The 20,923-nt window shown below is 44.4% G+C and overlaps 1 long non-coding RNA gene across 1 annotated transcript in view; it reads left to right on the top strand.

The window, feature by feature from the left end:
- Positions 1 to 5,901, top strand: part of LOC140618649 (uncharacterized) — a 44,378-nt gene extending 38,477 nt beyond the window's left edge. Inside the window, exon 4 of the long non-coding RNA XR_012018715.1 lies at positions 4,905 to 5,901. This is a non-coding gene — a long non-coding RNA (uncharacterized lncRNA). The remainder of the gene's footprint in view (positions 1 to 4,904) is intronic.
- The last annotated feature ends 15,022 nt before the right edge of the window (positions 5,902 to 20,923 follow it).

The raw sequence follows: 20,923 nt of genomic DNA on the forward strand, positions 1-20,923 counted from the left end.
TTGGCTCAGGTCATGATCCCAGGGTCCTGGGATGGAGCCTTGCATTGGGGTCCCTGCAGGGAGCCTGCTTCTCCCTCTGCCTATGTCTCTGCCTCTCTCTGTGTGTATCTCATGAATAAATAAATAAAATCTTAAAAAAAAGGATAACATATAGTTCAGCCTAGAAATATTAGAAGTAATAGTAAGTTAAGGCTATGTTAACCAAGAAGAGGCAGGGTTTATGGCTGAAGACTCTGAATCCATCAGATCTGGTGGCCAATCCTTTTTTTTTTTTTCTGGTGGCCAATCCTGACTCCAGTACAGACCTTGGATAATTACTCTCTCTATCCCTCAGTTTCCTTTTCTGCAAGATAGGCGTAATACTATATGACTTAGAGTATTACTGAAAGACAATAGATGAATGCATACATATGCATGTATAGAGTGGCGTGTAATAAGTGCCCCCCAAATACTGGTCTAATATTATTGTTACCGCTACTGTTATTAATTTGTTGATCTGGGGAATGACCACTGGCTTCTTTGAAAGAGGATGTAGTTGGGAACAGTGAGTGATGACATTTATTCTCTACCACTCACTTTTTGGGCCTCCCCTCCATTACGAGAACAATACATGGAAATCCACCCACCATCTCCGGGTTTTTAGTAGTTATTATATGTCTGACAAGAGTGCTAGGTTCTGGGAGTTCCAAGATGAATAAGACAGTTCCTGTCTTCAGTGAGCAACAGCAACCTGCAAAACAAATATTAAAAAAAAAAAAAAGCGTTAGGTGGATGCTAGACATGTGAATGGGACATGGTTGGGAGAAACAAGGGGTCCGGTTCTACATGGCTGGGTGGAAAGGCTCTAAAAATATAGAGGAACTGGGATTGAAAATATGAGTAATGAAGAGGGTGGTTTTTAATACAATCTGTTATTCATAGCGAAAAATGGTAAGAGGAAGAATTTTAAAATCAGTGGTATATTAAATATTGGTCATTTTTCCCCTTTCGATCTCCTCTTCAACCTTGTCCTCCCCGCTCTATGGCTGCCCTTTCTAGACTCTACCTAGACTCCCTTGCTCTGGTTTCCACTTGGGTTTGGCCAGTGGGAGGCACCTGTGGGAGACTGGCAGGAGGACACGGGTGGGGGTATTTATTTCCCTAACTCCCAGCCGCCCTAGGGGGTCTGCTCCTTCCACCCGAAGGTCACAGCCCTAATCAGGGGGCTTTCTCCCACAGCTCCTTTCTTCAGGTCCACAGTCTCCCAGGCTGGGGGGCCCGCTACAGGACCCTAATGATTTTGCTAGCTCCCAAGTATTCTGTTTCTTCTTTCTTTCTCTGAACCACATTCACGCCTTCGAAGTCCTCCCTTAGATACCTGCCCTATTTCAGGAAAGTCTCTGATGTTTGCTCCGATCCTGACCTGCAAACTCCGTTGCCAACAAGGGCACGGTCTGAGTGAAATGGGACCTAGTCCTGGGCAGGGGAGAGGGGAGGTGCCCGCGGTGCCCAAGAGAGAGCGCTAGAGTGACAGGTGCTCCTCGGCTCTTGTCTGCTTGCGCCACTTGCAGAGATGACCCTAGGGTGGCCAGACCTTCTCATGGATTGGTGGAGGCTAAAATACACAGTTTAAAAGAAGAAATTTCCCTCGTTTATGAAAACACTCCAGGCCAAAGAAAGCATTTGCAAATGACCTGTGGCTGCCGCTACCGTAAGCCCATCACCGGGGCCTATGGATGCTTGCTGGCCTGTGCAGACTTGGCCTGCGGTATTTCCTTTCATGCTTTCAGCAACGCCAGCTTAAGGGAGGTTCTGCTATTCTCCTGAGGGAGCCAAGGACACTTTCAAAGAGGTTAAATGAGTCCATGAAGGCCACACCCAGATAAGAAGCCACAGTGAGACTCTGAGCCCCAGAGCCTCATCTGAGACTCATGCATCTACCTCTTCTTGGGTTTATTTATTTATCTTTTTTTTTTTTCAAGTTTTAAGCAATCTCTATGCCCAACGTGGTGCTTGAACTCATGACCCCAAGATCAAGCCGGGACCCCCTCCCATCTTCTGGGTTGTCTGGGTCACCTTGAGTGAGGCACTGGGGCCTTTCTTATCTCTTTGTGTCTCAATCAACTAAGTTTTTCTTTAAAATGTATTTATTGTTTATCTGAGAGAGCGTGTGTGCGAGTGGAGGGAGGGGCAGAGGGAGAGACTTTCTAGCGGGGCCCAATCTCATGACCCTGAGATCACGACCTGAGCTGAAAGCAAGAGTCGGCCTCTAAACCGACAGAGCCACCCAGGTGCCCCGGAGCCACCCAAGTTTTCGTGCTTTGCTATAGCATCCGTAGGAAACCAATAGAAAAGCTATTGTAGGATTTTGGTCTTTGTCCCAAGGGCTACTGGGAGGCATGGGGGCTGGTCATGTTTCTCTGGCCCCACTGGGAAGATGGGCGGAACGGAGGCAAGAATGCATGCAGGAAGAATAGTTAGGTGACTGAAGGCTACTAGTTAAGAGGTGGCAGTGAGACTAGTTAGGTAGTTGAGAAGGATAGGGAGGCAACAGGGAGACTAGTTAGGAAGAGTTTGATGTGGTTTCCCCGGGGGAGAGATGACAGTAGCTTGGAAAGGGGTTGAGGTTTAAAGATGAAGCCACACGAATGGATTGTGAATCCTTTAATGTGAGTGAGAGAGACATGTCAGCGGTGGTCCTAAGGCTTCTGGCTCGCTCACCTGGACGGATGGTAGTCCTATCACCTATCACCAGGCAGGCCACCCTCCAGGAAGACCAGCTCCCACTCAGCACAGGAGCCTAACGGTCAGCAGGCTGAGGTTCCAGGTAGTCAAACACACACCCAGCAAAGCCCTTTATATTTATATAGAAAGGGTTGAAATTAGTACATTCTTTAATGTTTTTGCCTTCTACAAAATACTCCTTCTGGGGGTCTAGTGCAATTCAGCACGTGGAAACTGACCTTTGTTTCATATGAGCAACTGTTTGATAATCCATTGAATGGATGTAACTTAATTTATTAAACCAATCTCCTATTGATGCATTTGTCTCCAGGTTTTGAATTATTTGATTGCAGGTTTTTCACATTTTTAAAAAACTTGACCCACTAGAAGAAGTATGTACATTTTTATGTTAGGACCCACTATACCTACACACAACACACACACACACACACACACTTATTTACACACCACAAAGAGTTTGATAAAATGGTGCTTACCCTTTCTATGTAATACCCTATCCTATCCTATCCTATCCTATCCTATCCTATCCTATCCTACCCTATCCTACCCTATCCTATTCCTATCCTATCCTAAAAGTGATAGTTGGGATTCACTGAATTGCTCTTACCAGCTACTGATAGGTTACAACCCACAGTTTGAAAAACACTTCTAGTGAATATTTATAAATAAATAATTAATTTATCAATATGTAATAATTATTCATTATTAATACTTTGTTAAGTAAATACTTATACTCTATTGTTTGAATATTTTATTATTTATTTTTTAAAAGATTTTATTTATTTATTCATGAAAGACACAAGGAGAGAGAGTCAGAGACATAGGCAGAGGGAGAAGCAGGCTCCCTGCAAGGAGCCTGATGTGGGATTTGATCCTGGATCCTGGGATCATGCTCTGAGCAGAAGGCAGACGCTCAACCACTGAGCCACTCAGGCGCCCCTGAATATTTTATGAGTCAACAACTTATTTAACCCTTACAAAGCCCCCAGTGGGATAGGAGTATTTGTGCTCCCCGTTTTCCAGATTTGAAAACTGAGGCACTGAGAAGATAAGCAAGTGCTCGGGGCCACGGGCTTGTATGTCGGGGAGCTGTGCTTCAAACCTGGGTGATCTGACTGCAGTTGGGGCTCTTAAAGATCAGCCCACGTAGTCTCAGGAACTGATGTGAGACCAACCATCTATTCAGAAATGTGCAGTTCTAAATAGCCTCATTCAGGGTATATTCCTCTACAAGATGTTTAAACAGGACGTTGACAAGTGTACGCTGCTATTCAGTACTTCGATGAGTACAGAAGCCAAACAAAGATTCCCCAAATTTACCAGTCTCCTCCAGAAACTCAGCATCAGTAACGCACACAAACACACACCCCACACCCCTCAACCCTCGAACCCCAAATTAAATAACATTGCAGAGGCACTTCTCATTCAGAGGCAGTAGGGAGCTTCACCATTATTTATTGATTTCCCCCCAAAGTTATCAAGTTCTAAAGCCTAATTATTGGTGTAATAGTTAGCCGAGATGTTTGGAGAATTGTAAGCCCCTTTAGCTAATGCATGGCATATGTCGGAGGGATTCAGCTAATTCACATATCTGTCTGCACTATTAATAGAGAAGGTTACATGCCAATTATCCAGGCTTCAATCAGCCTGTTTGGATACAATAGAGGCAGTGTTCACACACTTGATGTGCCACATTCCTTCTAGACATCAGAAGCAGCTGGTCCAGATAAAGACCACTGGGGTTTCGATATTTAGGAATCACGTCCACGGAAGAGCTGGAATTGAAACTTGATTGCTACATCTTGACTGGAGGTATCTTTAACCTGGATTCTTTTGAAAAATGCCTAGTGGGTTTGCAGTTCACTGGTCTTTAAACATTTCCTGCTCAGACTTGTTGGGTGGGTGGGTGGAGGTGCCGAGGAAGAGGAGAGAGACAAAGGCACGAACGGCTTAAACGAGGAAGGAGAGAATAATAGGCACGGTGAATGGATTCCAGCAGAATAAGGAACCCGCACATATTCTTGTGCCCAGTTTTAGAATCAAACAGGCTAAGATACTGCCCCAACCCTAGGATTTCGACCTTGTGTGTTGAAAAAACACCTCTACGTGTGCCTGTGTGTATGTAATTTCATCTCTATTTCTCTTCCCCTTTTCATTTATTTTTTCCCCCTCTGCTTCAGAAACTCGATTGGAAGTGCTGCAATCTCATCAGAAAATGCTGCTTCCGGTGGTATTTTTAACCAGGAACAGAAGCAGAAGTGTCTGGAATCACCCGAGAAAGCCCCAGCTCTCCTGAGAGCTGTTCTCGAATTTTGCTGGCACAGAGCGCTGGAGCAGTGATCAGGGAGTTAAAACGGCAGATGTTGGGGGCCTAGGGGGGAGGGAAGGCAGATACCTGAGCGTCTCTATCCTTCCCCCTACCTCCCTATCTCAGATCGCAGTATGAAATCAGAGCTGCTACCCACTTGCCTCAGGTCACACAGCCCAAGACTGGCACAAACGGAAGCAAACAGTTCACAACTGCCAGCCCCAGCTCTGCCTCCCTCCCAGGCCGGAGGCTTGCCCTCCCTGACATGGCCCAAGTACAGCAGCAGACAACCGTACCTTAAAAAAAAAAAAAAAAAAAAAAAAAAAATTCCAACAACAAATAGACAACAGGCAGATACAACATGCTGGCCTTGTTTTGTGTGCGATTTCAGCTCAGTGTGTATTTTTTTCCCACCCTCCCAGCTGAAAATACAGTAATTAACTCCATGCAGAAGGGGGAGGGGGGAGGAAGCTCTCTCTCTCTCTCTCTCTCTTTTTTTTTTCCTTTCCCTAGACTTGAAAAGAAATTCTGGCAGATAATTTGGCTGAACATGAAAAGAGAGAGGCTGCTTACAGCCGCCCAAATAAAGTGCTAGGTTGGTGAGGCTCCGCGGGCTGAGTTGGTTATTTCACGGCATGAAAAGCAGACATTTATCTGTTCCCATGGAGATGCGTTTTCTACTAGTCAATCAGACACTGAGGAGGTCAGACAATAGCCGGTGGATCCTTTTTAAATCTTGAGAGACAGTCAAGTCTCCCTTTATTTTCACATTCCACCTGAATTGAAAGGAGTCTAAACGATGCCTCGGATATACCTGTAGACGCAGCTGCTGTAATTTCGAGGGATCCGAAATAAGAAGAAACTCTGTCTGCTGATGTGGAAGTCTGGCACCCCCCCCCCGCCCCCGCCCAACTCCAGTTTCCAATCCGACCTTGTCCTGTCACCCTCCTCATTTGCAACAATTCGGCTTCCACACTTCACCCCTCTCTCCTGAATCAGAGAACTCATAAGGTCCCGGATTAAATGCTGACAATTTCCAAATGACTGTGGGAGAGGGACAGGGGCCCTTCAAACACAACTTCGTGGAAGCAAGAAAAAGCTGCCCCAGAAACACTGGAAACTGGATGCCTTGTAAACTTGGAGCCTGGCATTTCCTTGCCCCCACAAGTGCCCTTGCAGGAATGCTTAGGGCTGCTGTTTGATCCTATGTGCGTGTTCTCAATCCCAGAAAATAGATCATGCTCCCTTGCAGAGTAGGTTTCTCTCAGGAGGTAAACTGCGGCGTAAATGCCTGGGGACCGGGATCACATCAAGACTTTCCAAACAATCTTCTTTCAGATGTGTCTCTTCCTGCATCATTCTTGCGCATGCCTAGGGCAGAAGCAGCTGTGCAGAGGTCTTGGAGAGCTAATTGGGGAGGGAGAGCGCATTTCCCCGGGATCACATTGGAGGCAGCCTCTCAAAGGTGACTCACACAGGAGCCTGTTGACCCGACCGTGGAACAGAAAACATCAGGCGGCGGAAGTCAGGATTTTGTCATCAAGGAACTTCATTCTGGTTAATGCAGTCGTTCAAGTGCGGCTCCGAAGCGCAGGGCAGGAAGGCAAATGCAAGCCGGAGTCCTGCTCATTCTGAGCCGGGCGCTTTGCTTGACGCTGCATTTCCGCGGCCTGGGAGGCAGAGGCTCCTGCGTCTCCCGGGGGGGCTCAGTGGGCCTGGTGGGCCTGGTGGGCTCGGTGGGCCCGGTGGGTTCCGTGGGCTCGGTGGGCCCGGTGGGCTCGCTGGAACACAGGTACCACCCGGGCCCCCTCGCCCAGCACTTTGGAGCACTCCCAGCCAAGAGCAGGCAGGGGAAGGAGAACCTCTGGCATATCTAATAAACTAGACCATCCTATTTGTTAAGGAGGCAAAAGGCAGAAATTTACCTTGAACATTTTCTTGGGAGTTTCATTTCCCTGGAAACATGTGGCCCACATTTCTCCTGCATGTGGGTCAGTATTTGCCCATGTCCTTCTCTTATTTTCTCATTGTAGCTTTTTTTTTTTTTTTTTTAATTGTAAGCTCTGTCTGCAGGGCACCTGGGTGGCTCAACGGTTGAGCATCTGCCTTTGATTCAGGTCGTGTTCCCCGGGTCCTGGGATCGAGTTCTGCCCGCATCAGGCTTCCCTGCAGGGAGCCTGCTTCTCCCTCTGCCTCTCACACTCTGTGTCTCTCATGAATAAATAAATAAAATCTTAAAAAAAAAATAAAGTAAGCTCTACACCCAACGTGGGACTTGAACTCATGACCCTGAGATCAAGAGTCACAGGCCCTACTGACTGAGCCAGCCAGACAACCCTCATTTGAGTTTTTTTTTTTTTTAAAGATTTATTTATTTATGATAGACATAGAGAGAGAGAGAGGCAGAGACACAGGAGGAGGGAGAGGCAGGCTCCATGCCGGGAGCCCAATGTGGGACTCGATCCCGGGACTCCAGGATCACGCCCTGGGTCAAAGGCAGGCGCTAAACTGCTGAGCCACCCAGGGATCCCCTCATTTGAGTTTTTAAAGCTTTAACATAGAAGCAATACATAATCTCTCTCTAAAAGGTGCTAACAATATAAAATCCAGGTAAAAGAGGCAAAAGTTTTATTCACCTTTATTCCTTTTATTCACCTTCACTAGCTCAGGAGTTTACTAGAGAGAGCTAATAACTACTTCAAACAGTATGACACATATCCTTCCAGACATGTTCCATAAATTTGCAAGTATATATATGTTGTGTGTGTATGTATACATAAACTCTTTGTTTTATTTTTATTTATGTTGAATTTATTTTTATTTATTTTTATTTTTATTTATTTTATTTATTCATGAAGACACACAGAGAGAGGCAGAGACACAGGCAGGGGGAGAAGGAGGCTCCCTCTAGGGAGCCCGATGTGGGACTCAATCCCAGGACCCTGGGATCACGCCCCGAGCCAAAGGCAGATGCTCAACCAGTGACCCACCCAGGTGTCCTAAACTCTGTTTTAAATATACCACCAGAGCCCTATTTATAGACACTTGTACAACTTTTTTTTTTCCCACTTAAAATATCTATTGGGCAATTTTCTATGGGGACCTGAAGTTTTTAAAAAATTAGCTATAAATTTTGGGGAAAATATAATACATGCTTCTGGTTGGGGGTAGATTCAAATCAGAGGGTTTATGGGGAAGGTAAATCTTCCTCCTCCCACCCCCCCAGACAGTCATTAGCAGCAATTTTTCTGTGTATCATTCCAGAAATAGTCTATGCATAGATCAGCATATATGTATATCAAATATACCTTTCTTTGTCTTTACCTTGCATTTTTCTCTTAGATCTTTTGGAGAGCATTTCCTGTTAGAAATAATGGGCTTTTTAAATGGTGGCATAGTATTTCTTCGAATGGTGCTCCCCGATGCCTTTTACTTGCCCCTCCTGATGGACTTCGGGTGGATTTCAGTCTTTGCCTCTGCAAACAGGGATGTAATAAATACTCCAGTCTAATGCACACCCTGTGATTCTTTGCTCAAACACACTCACTGCTTTCTGAAAGCAGCAGCTTACCTCCACACCTGTCCTTAAATTGCCTTCATCCGTAGGAGAAGTGATTGAATTAGGGTTGTTTTCTTTTTTTAAATGAGGGTTTAAAACAGAGAATTAATAACCCATTAAAAATCTATTATGAACACGTGCCCTCTCCTGTAGTTTTTAATCTTCCCTCCAGCTTGAGAGTGAGAAGCTCGTGAGAAAGAAAGAAAAAGTCATGTTTCCTACCCACCCCCCCCCCGCCCCCCGCACCCCTTCACCCCAACCCCAGCCCCACCCAGGGGCCAGACAGCCTTGCCAGGATTATTGCGTTAGAGTCCCATGCCTGGGTTACAAATGCCTGCTATATATTGTGTAATTCTGCTCCATATCCTCTGTTCATCGTGGGCTCAGAGAAGGCTCACGGCTCACTCTTACAATTTAGGTGCAGCTTCCTGTTCTCTGTGTGAGTGTGTGTGTGTGTGTGTGTGTGTGTGTGTGTGCGCGCTAGGGTGAAGCCTTGGGGATTTAGAACAAAGTGTGTCCTTGGAAAGAAGTGGGTGGGATTTTGTGAGCGCAGTAGGTTGGAGAGGGAACTCCCCTCCCGGGGGAGGAGTCTGATTTCATTATGCATTTGGAAACCTGGTGAAATCGTGTATACAACCGAATCTTTTTGCTCAGCCCGTGAGGTCTTTTTGTTCTTTGTCTTGCAAAGCAAATTTCTGTTACGCCTGGGAAGAAGGGGAATTTGAGGTAAAGAGGAGGGCAGCTCCTTATGCCTTGTAACAAGCAAGCTAATTGAAAAATTTAATTCAGGAAGAGATGCAACAAGACCAAAATGAAAGAGGAACCGGGCCTGCCCATGTTCAGAGCAGGAAAACCGAAGAAGTTGCCATCCCCGAGTTAAAATTTTTGCGGGGCCGGGGATTTGCGGGGCTTGCTCGATTTGTCATTGAAATTCAAAATCTTGTTTGCTGTTTATCTTGAGGCTCGGGGAGCTCTCCTGCTGGTTAGAAAAAAGGAGGCGAGGTCCAGGAAGAAATGCTAGTAATAAGAAAGGGAGGGATTAGAAACCCCAGAGAGAAAGGGAGGTGTAAATAATATGTGGGCATTTGACAATCAGCACAAAGAAATGAGAGACAAAGCCAAATGCCTGCTGCCAGAAATCCTAAAAACTTAAGTGGGTAACTCAGATGTAGGAAGAATGTCCCACGGAAAAAAAAGGGGGGGGGGACAAAATCCTAGAACATCTTTTCCTCTGTGACGATGGGGTCTAATGGAGTAAATAAGCATTGGTTTTGCCCCGCTCGTGTGCAAAGGAGCCAGCTTCAGGATTGGAGCTCCCCGGGACAGCCTGAGCCTTAGGACAAGACGGGGGGAGGGGGAGGGGGAGATGGGGTGGTAAGCCGGGGAGGAGAGTCATCCACCAAAAAGGAGACAAGCTTGGGGCAGAATTATCTTTATTATCTTTTTCCCCACGAGTCCGATCTATTTGGGTCACCTCCGTCCTCCTGTTCCTCTTTTTTTTTTTTCCTCCCAGGACCCCCCCTCCCCTTGAACGGACTTGCTTAGGAAAGAGGGAAAAGGCAGTTTTAGCCAAAAGCTAGTAAGGGGGACAAAGTTAAACTCCCCGGACAGTGGGCACCTCTTTCAGAGGCTGCGGGTGCAGTTAGGATCTGGCCCTTTCTAAATTGCGTGACTTTCTTTGCTGTAAGAGGAGAATACTACCACGAATAAGAGGGAACATTTACGGGATACTTCCATGGAATCTTCTATACACTGGTCCATTTTATCCTTGAAGCCAAATGGGGTGGTGTAGCTATTATGTCCATTTTGCAAATGAATGGAGAACGGGCCAAATCACCAACTAGGAAATGCTAGAGATGGAATATAATTCTAGATTCGAGGCTCGGCAATTACAGGCCAATGGCTTAATCTGGTTCAATGCCTATTTTGGTGAATAAAGTTTTATTGGGGGCAGCCCGGGTGGCTCAGCGGATTAGCGCCCAGGGCCTGATTCTGGAGACTCAGGATTGAGTCCCACGAGCCTGCTTCTCCCTCTGCCTGTGTCTCTGCCTCTCTCTCTCTCTCTGTGTCTCTCATAAATAAATAAAATCTTAAAAAAAAAATAAACTTTTATTGGAACACAGCCACGCTCATTTGATTATATATCACCTGTGATTGCTCTTGAGCGACAATGGTAGGGACACTATGCCCTGCAAAGCCGAAAAATATTTACTAGCCATTCCTTTACACTAGAAACGCGCAGATCCTTGCTCTAGATTACCTGAGCCTATGCACTTAACCCCATATGTTTCCTTCTGCTCCCCAAATGACTCTTTTATTATTAGTTTTTTTTTTAATGTGATGCTGAACAGGAAAAAGAATCTAAAATAGCGGAAGCAGTAAGTTATTGGAAAACTGAACCTCAGAGTATTAAAAACAAACTTTTCTTCCTTTATCCCCCCTTTTTTTTCTGATCTCAAAATGTGAAAGTGTCTGTATTCTAAATTTAAAAGGGACCAGAAAAACCCTTCATTGCCTTATCAGCTTTAACAAAATGTAAATAAACACTTATCTAAAAACCTAAATTTCTAGGGTAATTTCCAAAATGATGAGGGAATGGACGACAGTATTTCAGGAGACATGTATTTCTCCCCTGCCCCCCGTAGATGTTATTTTCAAAGTCGCAAATAGAGTAAGTTGTTAAAGTAGGAGGCTACCAGATTTGACAATAATATTCATGCTCTTGGCATGTGGAGCTCTGGTCATAAATGTAAAAATTCTGTAACCAAAGGAGAATGAACATTACAAACAGGAAGAGTTATTGTCTCTTCTTTCCTACTAACAATTAGGTAGAGATCTGGGAAATAGATCCACGGTGCCATGTAAGCTAAGATTTTGGAGCCTTGGACCTTTTGAAAGGTCTCTAGGGTTGGTTAGTGTAGCTACAAACCCAGATTTTAAAAGAAGTTAGTGAACAAAATAAATGATAGTGTCTTCTGTGTCTCCCACACGCCAGGCACTATGTGGACCTAGAGTTCTGACGACATGGGACCAAGTCCTCCTGATAACTCTGCAAGGAAGGCGTTATTATTATTTTCTCCAGGGGAACAATGAAGTCGTGGGGCATAAGGTATCCCAGCTGATATGAGATGCAAATGACCTCAAAGTCCTGACCCCGGATTCCATCCTCTTTCCCCTCGAAGAGGAGGTCTGTCATTGATTGTTCATCTTTGCATTCAACTAATTTTTTTTTAAAGGATTTTATTTATTTGAGAGAGAGTGAGAGTGCATGCTCACCAGGGGGGTGGGGGGAGGAGCAGAGAGAGAGAGGGAGAAGCAGGCTCCCCGCTGAGCAGGGAACCTGATAGGGGGCTGGATCCCAGGGCCCTGAGATCACGTGCCCCGAGTCAAAGGCAGATGCTTAACCTCCTGAGCCACCCAGGCGCCCCTCAACTAATTCTTAACCTACTTTGGGGTCTACCACATGTCAGGCCCTGTACTCGCTTCTGAGAATTCGGCAGGGAACAAGTCAGATATCTAAGTCCAGTCCAGGATATTTTCAGAGGATGAGGAGTGCTAGGTAGAGAATGAAACAGGACAGACGGAATGGGAAGTGTTCAAGTTGGGCGTAGCAATATGAATGATGGGTAAATGCCATAAGGTGAAGATCTAGACTCAGGAAGAAAGTTCCAGGCAGAGAAAGAGCAGAGGCATGTTCCTTGAGATGGGAAGAAATTTTGTATATTGAGAAGTTTACATTGATTCTTTCCGATTCTCACTGATTGAGCAGTTATTACGACCTGTCTAAGCTGGAAGGTCTTAAATGCTTTGCTTTCTTTCTTTCTTTCTTTCTTTCTTTCTTTCTTTCTTTCTTTCTTTCTTTCTTTCTTTCTTTCTTTTCTTTCTTCTTTCTTTCCTTTCTTTCTTCTTTCTTTCTTTCTTTCTTTCTTTCTTTCTTTCTTTCTTTCTTTCTTTCTTTCTTTCTTTCTTTCTTTCTTTCTTTCTTTCTTTCTTTCTTTCTTTCTTTCTTTCTTTCTTTCTTTCTTTCTTTCTTTCTTTCTTTCTTTCTTTCTTTCTTCTTTCTTTTTTATTTTCTTAAATGCTTTCAAGGTACAGGTGAGCCGAGAATTTACCCTCAGTTCTAAGTCTAACACCCTTATCTCCTTCCCCTCCTCAGACAGGGAAGGGGGGTGCTCCTTCGTTATTTGCAGTAAGACTGCAAATAATAATAATAATGGTTACCGATTCCTGAGCACATGGTATATGGCACTGTGTTATCTCATTTAATCCACAAAACAACCAATGAAATATTGCAGAATGGTCTTAAAACTGGAGGATGCTGCACGGATGGTTTTAACAGAATTGATTTCTAGAATTTACATATTTATACTTACATTTACTTATTCCCAAAGCTGCTGGGAATACTGCTGCCTAAGTTCATATGCACCCTCTTCCTACATTACAGAGAAGTCTGAGCTCCACGAGCAACTTTCTGTAGCATGGGAGCTGGTGGGTAGAGGGTGGAACAAGGTAACAAAGAGATTAAAGAAACTATCCTTTAATGATTAGTCAAGGCGCCTCATTGTGGGGCATCCTGTATTACTTTATCTGACATGTGTTTCTTTCTAAGGAGCATTCGGAACAACCACAGATGTGTAATACCATTGTTGATTCTTAGAAATGTAACTGGAATGTTTTCTAGAAGCATCAATTATTTCAGCAGACACCGGGGATAAATACACCTGAATACCTCAGGGTAAAAATATTCTATAGTTTCCTTTCATATTAAGTGTGTGCTACTCAATACATCAGTTAAAAGTTATTTTTATCAAATCATATAATGAGTTAGGGATTCCAATTACAGTCACTCTACATTTTTTTCCCCTACACAATGTTTATTATTTTCCTACTAAGAGAAAATGAATTCACTTGAATTGTAATAAAAATTTAAGATACCCACTTAAAAAGATGCAAGAGGGGTGCCTGATTGGCTCAGTCCACAGGGAGTGCAACTCTCATTCTCAGAGTCGTGAGTTTGAGCCCTTCCTTGTGGGTAGAGGTTAATTAAAAAAAATATATATGCAAAACGCTATATATTTTTTCCTCAAAATTATGTAAGAAAAAAAGTGAGATCATTAGTTTAGTAGATCCTGGCTGTTGCCTACCTAAGAGTAATCGCTACTTATTTTCTTTGCAGATAAAACTCAACTTACATGTACAAACATGCGTATTTATTTATTTATTTATTTATTTTTGACTGCTGTGTGCTTCAGGGAAAGTTGGAACCTCAACGGTCCGGAGGGATGGAGTTTTGATTGGTCGTTATGAGTGGTTCTTAACCCTGGCCATAAGGTCAGATTATCTTTGGAGCTTTTAAAAATTGTCATCGCCCGGACTTCACCCCCAGCTGTTGTGGTTAAGGTAGTCTAGGCAGTTAAGAAATTTTATTTCTGTTGCTAATAACAGGTTAAGGAATTGGCACGTCACCTGATGCTAACCAATGAGAGGTGAAGTAAGCCAGCCCAGGGCATGTCTCTGGGAAGGTTATCCTTGCTCTTGAAAAGGTAAACAAGGGAAGGAATGTTCAATTTTTAGATTTTCTTTAGATGAATATATGCCTCCTGGTGCCGTGGCAGCCGTTTTGTGGCGATGAGAGGCAAGTCTGAAGTTCAAAGTCATACACTGAGGTGGGCAGAACAAGAAGATACAAAGGATTTGGGACTACAGCAATTGAATTAACCAATTCTGGAGCTGCCCTATCAGGAAGAATGCCTACGATATCTTAGGATGGATTCTCTGTTTCCTGTCGGTCTAGGCATTTTCAATTTTACAAGATAAACAAACTGGAACACAGGTTAAGCTACCTGTTTGCAGTTACAGGGCTGGAAAGTGGCCAAGCCAGGGCTTGAATCGGCGTGACTCTAACTGCTGCACTTTTAATGACTATAGTCATTAAAACTATAGAACTATAGTTCTAAAACTATAGAACAGGGATTGGCAAACTATGGCTTGCAGGCCAAATCCCACCCGTTGCCTATTGTTGTAAATAAGGCCTTATTGGAACACGGCCAGACCCGGTTAGTCCATGCATTGTCTGTGGCTGCTTCCACACCATTATAGTAGAGTTGAGTAGTTAGTGAGAGACATTATATGGTGTGCAAAGTCTAAAATATTTACTGTCTGGCTCTTTACTGATAAAGTTTGCCGACCCCTGCTGGTCTAAGCCAATCACGGTAATCCTATCTTTATCTGTGATCGTCTACAGGTGACTATACAAACCAGTTTTGGCCAATGGGATATAAGCAGCATTCTGCTGGAGGAGGGTGGTACGTACCTCGGAGAAAGACATCCTTCCCCCATCCTTCCCCCCATCAAAAGAGGTGTGCAGGAAGGCAGCCACTTCCTTTCTTGCCATCTCTGAATCAGAATAGGATGATTGGCGCTGAGGTGGCATCTTGAAACCACCAAGGGAGGGAGTGTAAGTCAATGGAAGATGGCAGAGAAGAAACTGGGAAAGAGGCTAAATCGTTGATGACACCGTTGGAGCCCCCCATGCAGTGTTGTAACTCCTTCCCTCCAGATTTCGTGTTTGTTGGACTATAGTTTGTCTCTTTTTGCAGGCGATGCCATTACTTGCGGCCGCATTGATCCCGCATGATACAACCCTTGTGTCTGAAACCACTGTCCGTATTTGACATTTAAGAAATCCAACGTTCAGGGAGGTCAAAGGATTTGCCTAAGGCGTGTGCATCAAATTAAGTTTGCCTACCTCCAGTGACGTCCCCGGTTCCATGACCCTTGATAGTATAACACAAACTTTTGGCGTTTGGGGATCGGTTTATCTATGTCAAAATTCTGTAACCAAAGAAGAATGAACCCTAGTGGGCAAATGGGTTATATTTTCTTCTTCCCTACTAACAGAACCTGCGTTTAGTTTGGTCAGCAGAGCACCCAGCTCCAAGGGATGGAGGATAGTTGGTCTAAGCCAGTCATGACTTTCCTCCTTGATGGGAAGTTTTACTCCCTAAATAATCTGATTCCAGGCTGGGCCTGGGTGGTGCGTGAGACTCTGCATTTCCAATGAGCTCTCGGGTGATGCTGGTGCTTCTGTTCCATAGACATACTTGGACTAGCATCATTCTATACCAGAGATTGACCGACATTTTCTATAAAGGACCAGAGAGTAAATATTTTAGGTTTTGTGGGCCATGCAGTTTCTGTGGCAACTACTCAATTCTGCTATTGCAGTGACTTGAAAGAAGCCACAGAAAACACAAAAATAAGTGGGTGGGGCTGTGTCCCAATAAAACTATTTATGAAACTGAGTGGTGGACCAGATTTAACTTGTGGGCCATAGTTTTCTGACACCTGGTTCAGACTACTCATGGTTCATCTCCTGGTCCTGGGCCCATCTTCTCTGGATATGTTGCTGACTAAAAGCTGAACCAGTACGGATTCTCGCAGGAAGGCAGACAATGGCATGGCTATTGGGTACCGGGTAAACTGTTGTGATCTAAACCAATTTGACATGGAACAATTCTTAGGTTCCTTCTGGCAGATGTGAACATTTCCCCACAGCCTAAGCTACAAGTTATCATAAAATCTAGTCTGTCCAAATTTTGCTACTCTTAACCGCCAAACATTCATTAGCAAAGCAGGCACAAAAACGTTTATACAACCTATGCTCGAAGCTTGATAAAGTCTTACTTAGCATTCCATTCTTTCAGGGTCACACCCTGGATGAAAAGTTCACTCACAGCAAGTATAACAATTTTCCAAAAGCAGGATTCTGGATTCTGTGCTGTCTGGTTGGCATAATGTGGTCAAAAATCCTCCTCATGAGTGGCTGGACACAGGACCAGTCAGGGAGGAAGTGGGGAAGGGTATAGGTCAAGGATGGATTGTTGTATCCTATAATGCATTCTAGTCAACTCCCACGTCTTGAATACCTTTTATCTCACCACTGCGAACCCATCTCTAACATCACCATGCTAATTACCATCAGTCACTGGTTTCACCAATAAAACCCCCATTTCTGAATTGCAAGAAGTATCCATCACAGCCGTTGCCGGAGTGTGGTCCTTTCGGCCCTGGTGTTTGCTAGCTATCCCCAAGCGATGCATTCTTGATTGCCAGTGAGCTAACCTCACTCCTGCTGAGTTTTCACCAACCTGACGACACAGACAGCTTCTCACACTGATTATATTGAAAAATTTTCAAGTAGAGTCTGTGTAATGAGAGGTAACCACCTGTGTCGGCTACAAGGCTTATGGCAGACAGAGTTGATATATTTAAAATCTTTTGGTTTTGTGAGCTGTCAGCCCTATGGCTTCCCGTGCTTCTGTGAGTTTCTAGCTCAACAAGGAAGAGGACCAGATAAGGACAATGGAGCCCAGATGGAGTTGGAAACCCATCCCAGGCTCAGCTGTCAGGGAACCTGGATGCAAACCTCATCTGTGTGCACCTGATGCTCTGCAGGTGTGCCCTTGGGTAGACTCTGGTGCTGCTGATTACACTCTCTGGAGGTAAAGAAGTCACCTCATCTATAAAATGGGAGTAATGGTGGTCGTGGCAGATCAGGAAGCCAGGCGTGTGAAACAGCCTTGCATCCATGCGTAGTGAGCTCTCAGTGAATTATCGGCTGTGATCCTAATTCTGATTTTTCAGATAAGATCCAGAGCTGAAGTACTTTTCCCAAACACAGAGGCGGAGCCTGTGAGAACAGTAGCCACAGGACGTGTCACCCACACTCATGTAATATTCCAGAAGTTTGGGTGAATCTTTGATCTCAGGTTTCTCTAGGAAGTTAAGAACATCCATCAGAGGTTCAAGTTTTACATTTAGATGAGAACATTGGAAAACTCTTTAACCGTGGTCTTTGGCTAGTGTAGACTGAGTTGAAGCACAAGCTAGTGATCAGATGTCTTGATTTTCTGTCCAGGAGAGAAAGTTCTGAGATGATGTGTCCTCATCAGGTATAGTGTGTTTATCCTTTTTATAATTCATCCACCATCTGAACCTCCCTAAATCTGGGGACTTACTCTTCTTTGATATTTTGGTAAATAGCCTTTCACTGCAGAGGTGGAAAATGCAGAAAATTGATTCCAGTGCCCCTTGTAGCTAAAGTGTGGACACATGGCCTCAGACTAGCCCATCAGAGGCAGCTGCCCCAGACTTTTGCTTGGAACCTCACTGATGCACAGAAGGATGGGCTACGTGGAGTCCACTTTTGTGACTTGTGATGCTGGTATTCTGTTATCATTGGTGGCCTTGATTGTGGTTCTAATAGCAGAACCCAACATCTACAACCAGTGCTGGTGCTGGGTCCAGTGTAGACAGCAGGGTTTACACCATGGTCTGGCACCCCCTCCTTTTTTTTTTCAAGGGCCAGATAGATATTTTAGGCTTTGCCAGGCCAGAGGCAATATCAAGCCGATGATGCAGATACTTATATAACCATTTCAAAATGTAAAACCATTCAAAGCTCATGGCCCCTTAGACTAACAGGTGGGGCAGCAGGGTTTGTCATGGCCACATTTTGCTGGTCTCTGGTCTAGAGCCCTGAGGTGGCATTGGTGCTGTTTTTCACAAGACTATCTCAGTGTGACTCTGGATGTCATTCCCGGCTGCCCCAGAGAAAGGTTTTTTGCAGTTGTAATCAAGTTAAGATGAGATGATATCGGACTCGAGGGGTGGGTGGTGGTGTTGGTTCTACCTCAATGACCGTTATCCTCATGGGAAGAAGGAAATTCGAGTGCAAAGAAACAAGGGGGGAAGGGCTGTGTGAAGACAGAGACAGATCGAAGTGATGAAGCCACAAGCCAAGGATTGCCGGGAGCCACCAGCTGAGACAGGTGGGGGACAGTCTCTCCCTCAGGAGAGACAGAACCCACAGGAGGAACCCACCCTACATCACCCCTGGCCCAAGAGGCAAAATGCTCTTTGCTCTTTTCACCCTCATTCTTTCACAAGTTAAAGTGTGTTTTCCAGGCACTGTAGGATGTATGAAGTTCAACTACCCAAAAACTGTCTTGCAAGAAGCTGAATGCTAATGGCAATTGTAAAAATGTAAAACCAAAGCCAATCTACTCACTAAATTGAGGGGGATAGTTATTTTTCACAAAAATGTTATTGATGTTAATATGTAAGAGGTTTGTTACTGTTATGTTTAAACTAATTAAAAATTAATATTTCAAACATTTCTCAGATTTCATTTTGAGCAGGCCAATATCGATAGGCCTAATATTTATTTATTTATTTATTTATTTATTTATTTATTTATTTATTTATTTAAAGATTTTATTTAGTTATTCATAAGAGACACACAGAGAAAGGCAGAGACATAGGCAGAGGGAGAAGCAGGCTCCCCACAGGGAGTCCAATGTGTGATTTGATCCCAGGACCCCGGGATCACGCTCTGGGCCAAAGGCAGACATTCAACCCCTGAGCCACCCAGGTGCCCCGATAGGTCGAATTCTTATGAATAAAAGCTCTTTGGGGTCATCAGTAAAAAAAATGTTCTTTAACTTCTTTTTTTTTTTTTAAGTAGGCTCCGCACCCAGTGTGGGGCTAAAACTCATGACCTCGAGATCAAGAGTTGAATGCTCCATTGACTGAACCAGGCAGGCACTTCTCATCAGTGATTTTGTTTTTTGTTGTTGTTTTTTGTAAAGTAATTTTTAAAAAAAGATTTTATATATCTATTTGAGAGAGAAGGCATGAGCAGGAGGAGGAGGAGGCACAGAAGGAGAAGCAGATTCCCTGCTGAACAGGGAGCCCAATGCGGGCTTGATCCCAGGATGCTGGGATCAAGACCTGAGCCCATGCCCAACCAACTGAGCCACCCAGGTGCCCCCTCATCAGTAATTCTGAAGTGTGTTCAAGGGTCCTGAGATCAAAATTTTTAGGAACTTTTGGCTTCAAGCAATGTCATGCCTCCTTTCCTGGAGATCTTACTGGAGGGAGACTATTTGCTGTTTTTTCTTGCAAAGCAAGAAAAAATTTGTGGTTAAGAGTGCAGGCTTGGGATTCTGAAAGCTCAAGTCTAAAGCTTTATTCCAGAACGTGCAAAATTGGTGATATGAAATCAGTGACCTTGGAGCCTCAGTCTCCTTATCTGTGAAATGGGGACCATAAGACCCACCCCTTGGAAGGGTTATAAAGACTAAAGTAGTCCTCACTGACGGTGAGCTGTGGCAAGCCCTGTCCTGTGGAAGAAAGGGGTGGACCAGACCAACACCTCTCAGACCTTAAGGTCCACATGGATTGGCAGCAGATCTCGCTCAGCGCACATTCTATTTCCTTTTATTTCCTTTTCATATCTGTCATGATCAGATTGGACATGTATTTTATTATTGGCTTCGTTGACCGTCTTCTGCATTCAAATGCAAACACCGGGAAGAGCTAGAGTCCTGTCTGTCCTGACCTGAGGCTCATAAACTATAGCGTGTGGGCCAAATTTGGCCCCTCATGTCTCTTTTTGTAAATAAAGTTTTATTGGAACACAGACACGTTCATTCTTTAAGGTACCGTCCATGGCTGCTTCTGCTCTACAACAGCAGAGTTTAGTGATGATAGAGATTGGATAGTCCACAAAATGAAGATATTTACCCTTTTCAGAACACATGTGCTAACCTTGTGGTTATGGGTCCGCTGCGCCAGTGCAGAGTCTGGCCGTCGCGGGCACCCAGCAGATGCTTACTGAGCAGTTATTAAGTATATTTTTTTGTTTTTTTGTTTTTTTTATTAAGTATGTTTTACACGTAGTGTCCCATGTAATTGTCCTTACCTCTCCATAAGGTAGATACTATGAAGGCTCTACAAGCCTGAGATTCCAAAAGCCATACTTTTAAAAAATAAATTTGGCAGCAAAATGATCTGACCTGACTCATTTGGCTACAAAATGTGATTTGAATGGCAAGAGGCTATTGATTGGCTATATTTAGCTCACTAATTCAACCTTCGTGTGCTTCTCTGCAGACACACTGATGAGGCCGATTATGGGGGCGCTGCCCTGGGCCCCGCTGGAGATTCTGTGTCACACGGCATAAGCACCGCATCACATTTTTAAAATCTGAAAATTCTGAATTCCAAAACCTATTCGGCTCTAAAGATTCAGAGGAGAGATTTGGATGTGTACTTGTTCTTATTTTACAGCAGAAGACAGAGACTGGGTAGCAAGGCTAGTGCATGGCAGGGCTAGGTTTTGAATCCAGGAATCGGAGCCCTGGGGAGCCCTGGGGAGCCCTGGGGTGCTCAGAGCCTATTTTAAAGGAGGGGGCTGGTGCTTGTTGGCTGGATGAATCCAGGAGTCAATGAAGGCGACCGGGCCTGGTTCCAACCCCTGGGCTGGT

The sequence above is a fragment of the Canis lupus genome, chromosome 26 (assembly GCF_048164855.1).
Source record: "Canis lupus baileyi chromosome 26, mCanLup2.hap1, whole genome shotgun sequence".
In the NCBI taxonomy this organism is placed as follows: Eukaryota; Metazoa; Chordata; class Mammalia; order Carnivora; family Canidae; genus Canis; species Canis lupus.